This window comes from Erinaceus europaeus, chromosome 21, assembly GCF_950295315.1.
Source record: "Erinaceus europaeus chromosome 21, mEriEur2.1, whole genome shotgun sequence".
In the NCBI taxonomy this organism is placed as follows: domain Eukaryota; kingdom Metazoa; phylum Chordata; class Mammalia; order Eulipotyphla; family Erinaceidae; genus Erinaceus; species Erinaceus europaeus.
Window position 1 is genome coordinate 43010023 of NC_080182.1, and position 4448 is coordinate 43014470.

Sequence of the window (4448 nt, forward strand, 5' to 3'; positions counted from 1 at the left end):
CGGGGGGACATACACCGGGGGTAAATACACCGGGGGGACATAAACGGGCGACATACACTGGGGGGATATACACTGGGGGAACATATATGGGGGGAATATACACCGGGATGACATACACCCGGGGAACATACACTGGGGCGGACATACACCGAAGAGATATACCGGGAGCACATACACCGGGTGGACATACACCGGGGGGACATACACCGGTGGACATAAACTGGGGGGACATACACTGGAGGACATACACCGGTGGGACATAAACTGGGGGGACATACACCAGGGGGACATACACCAGGGGTATATAAACCGGGGGACATACACTGGGAGGGGCATACACCTGGGGGGACATACTCCGGGGGGACATACACCGGTGGACATACACCTGGTCAGACATACACCAGGGGTCATACACCAGGGGACATCCACCGGGGGAACATATATCGGGGAACATACACCGTGGGGACATACACTGGGGGGACATACACCGGGAGGACATACACATCGGGGACATACACCAGGGGTAAATACACCAGGGGGACATAAACTGGGGGGACATACACCGGGGGGATATACACCGGGGGGACATAACTGGGGGGACAAACACCAGGGGGACATACACCGGGGGGACATACTGAGGGGGGATGTACACCGGGGGGACATACACCAGGGGGACGTACACCGGGGGGACATACACCAGGGGACATACACCGGGGGGACATACACTGGGGACATACACCGGGGGGACATACACCAGGGGGACATACACCCGGGGACATACAACGGGTGGGGACATACACCCTGGGACTTATACCGGGGGACATACACTGGGGGGGACATATACCGGGGGGACATACACCAGGGGGAAATACAATGGGGGGACATACACCGGGGGGGGGCAACACCGGGGGCACATACACTGGGGGTAAATACACTGGTGTGACATACACTGGTGGTAGATACACCGGGGGGAGATACACCGGCGGGACATATACCGGGGGGACATACACCGGGGGTCAAACACCAGGGTGCATACACTGGGGGACATACACTGGGGGGGACATACACCGGGGGACAAACACCAGGGTGCATACACCGGGGGACATACACCGGCGGGACATACACCGGGGGGACACACACCGGGGGTCAAACACCAGGGTGCATACAGCGGGGGACATACACCGGGGGGGACATACACCGGGGGACAAACATCGGGGGGACATACACTGGGGGACACACCTGGGGGACATACACCGGGGGACATACACCGGGGGTAAATACACCGGGGGGACATACACTTGGGGCACATACACCGAGGGGGACATACACCGGGTGGACATACACCGGGGGTAAATACACCGGGGGGACATACACCAGGGGCACATACACCAAGGGGGACATACTCCGGGGGGACATACACCGGGGGACGTACACCCATAGTGATCCTGTGTCCATACTCAAAATAGTCACACCAAAATATCAGCAGATTGACTCAACAATGAAGTTCAGGGGACAAGATAGGGTGCATACCTGTCATGTATGCAATGTAGATTATGCCCTGTCACCAATTGGGGGACACTAAGGCACCAGGGGATACTCTTGGTGCTGCAATGGCTCTTCCTGTCTATCTGGACAAAGGATTCTACCCAGGTGCAGTGTAATTACATACTGACAAGGCCTCAACAAAGCCAAAAAAAAAAAAAAAAAACAGCAAGGGGTAAAAATAAGTGTCCAATCCAAAGTTCACCTCCCATGATCTATCAGGTATACATTACTCTGGATAAACGGGATGGAAAATTTTTGTTTTATTGTTGAAGTTATTATCCTTGTGGTTCTTGATGTCGTCGTTGATGGATAGGACAGAGAGAAATGGAGAGAGGAGGGGAAGACAGAGGGGGAGAAAAAGACAGACACCTGCAGACCTGCTTCACCGCCTGTGAAGTGACTCCCCTGCAGGTGGGGATCACAACTTTCTAAGCCACTCACCGCTGGGACGTGAGGGAATCCTGTTAGTTGAGAAAAGCCAAAAGGAACAGTGTGGACACTAGGGGTCTCACTCAGTGGCTTTCCTGTGCAGGATGGTGGGGAAGGATGAGGCTGGGGTGAGAGTGTTTTGCTTAAAAATGAGAAATTTTACAAATGTATAGACAGCTATTGCCTTGAGTTATTAATCCCCCAATAATATATACATATATATGTGTGCATGTATACTAAACAAGTTATTTAAAAACAAGGAAGAAAGAGACAACACAAAGTAATACCTGAACTCGGTGTGATATGCTGTACCAAAGCAAAGGACTCCAAAGAAGGAGGGCGGGCTGGTGGGTGGAAGTGCTTGAGGGTCCTCTGGCACCATCACAGAAAAGGACTGAGTCAGGGTGAGACCTTTCCCAGGGAGATGAGAAATGGCAGCCTTGATCAACAGCAAGCTCTTTAACCTAATAAATATAGAGATAACTAAGTGAGACATTGGGCAGTGGTCCCTCTGGTGGTTGCAGATAGCAGAGCACAGACCTGGCTCCATGCCCACAGCCCCACTTGCCGGGAAGCTTCAGGAGCCAAGGACAGTGCCACAGCTGTTTCTCACTTCCCCTTTCTAGCTCCCTTTTCCTCTCGATTTCTCTTTATTCAAAAGGAGGTGAATACATAGTCATGAAAAAGATTATTTTAATTTTTTATTTATTTTTCTTTACTTATTTATTTTGCCTCCAGGGTTATTGCTGGGGCTTGATGCCTGCACTTGAATTCAGTGCTCCTGGAGGTCACTTTCTTTTTTTTTCCATTTTCAGTTTTATTGGACAGGACAGAGAAAAAATCAAGAGAGGAGGGGAAGACAGAGAGAGAGAGAGAAAGAGAGAGAGACATACCTGTAGACCTGCTTCACCGCCTGTGAAGTGACCCCCTTGCAGGTGGAAAGCCGGGGGTTTGAACCTGGATCCTTGTGTGGGTCCTCGTGCTTCCTACTTTGTGGGCTTAATGCCGTGCACCACTGGCCCAGATTTTTTTTTTAAAGTTTTTTTTTTAATAAAGTAAGATTAAATTTAGGTTGAAAAAACTTAAGTTCTCTTTTAGTGACCTGAAACTTTGTAAGCCATATGTGAATCCTTGTCTAAAACATTTCAGAAAGTGGTCTGGGAGATAGCACAGTGGATAAGGGATTGGACTCTCAAGCATGAGGTCCTTGAGTTCGATCCCCGGCAGCACAGGTACCAGAGTGATGTCTGGTTCTTTCTCTCTCTTTCCTTATCAATAAATAAACAATTTTTTTTTATTCAGAAATTTAAGTACTTACTTTTCATTTGCTTGTATTAAAATCTTTTATTTATTTATAATACATTGTTATTAGGTTTATTTTTCAAGTGACACAGAACCAGAGAGAGAAAGTGAGACCAGAATGCCATTTACTTGGATGTAGGGACTCAGGGCCTTCAGATTCTGAGCTTCTTCCCCAGCCCAAAATTAAGATCCTATTGTTGGCTTTTTCAGGGTGATAATGGTATTGTGATTATATATTTTTAGAAAGGATCCTTTAGAAAACAAATTAGTCATACATAATATGTGCATAATAATATGATATAATGACTAGAATTTTCTTTGAAATAAAAATATTATGATGGTGTTTAGGAACTGATGAGATTTTAGATGAAACAAGATTAGACGCACGCTCTTAGTTACTGAACCTAGGCTCACTGTTCTCTCTAGTTTTGTACAAGATAAAATATTTCCACAAAATGAAGTGGAATATAAGGTCTAAAAAGTAAGTGATTAAATGTACTGCTCTCACAATATATTCCTAAGAGATTCAGTCCATTAAGAACAAAGCTGTCCTGCTGAGCTGCAGATCTGTCCCTCAGCTTTGAAAGAAAGCTGTTATAATCTAAGATCTGAACAATGCCTGTCTTCTTGCTGATTTACTACAAGTGTTGAAAAAAAAACAGCCTTCACACTTTAAAATTGTTTTGAATAACTGTGATAAATTAAGATTTATAGTAGTTGTGTTTTGTTTATAAGAACTAAGTTCCATGTTCACCTCGGCAGCACGTATACTAAGACTGGAAGGGTGCAGAGAAGATTAGCATGGGCCCTGTGCACAGATGACATGCAAATTCCTGAAGCAGTCCATATATTTTGGGAATTATTAGGCGATATAGCAAGGTATCAGGCTAAAAAAAAAAATCAATGTACAAAAATCAGTGGCATTTCTTTACACAAACACTAAGTCCGAAGAAAAGGATATCCAGAAATCACTCCCATTCACAGTCGCAGCAAAATCAATAAAATATGTAGGAATAAACCTGACCAAAGAAGTGAAAGACTTACATACTGAAAACTGTGAGATTCAAAGAAATAGAAAACAATGCAAATGCTAACAAAGGAATTTTCAAAGTTAACCCAATTGCCAAATAATTTGGTTATAGCAGTAACTATCTATTGCCTTCTTAAACCCT

General features: G+C 45.9%; 1 non-coding gene across 1 annotated transcript; it reads left to right on the top strand.

Annotated features, from left to right (window-relative positions):
• Positions 1-4024: 4024 nt before the first annotated feature.
• On the top strand, positions 4025-4129 carry LOC132535372 (U6 spliceosomal RNA). The gene has a single exon (XR_009547154.1). It is a non-coding gene; the product is annotated as a U6 spliceosomal RNA (small nuclear RNA).
• The last annotated feature ends 319 nt before the right edge of the window (positions 4130-4448 follow it).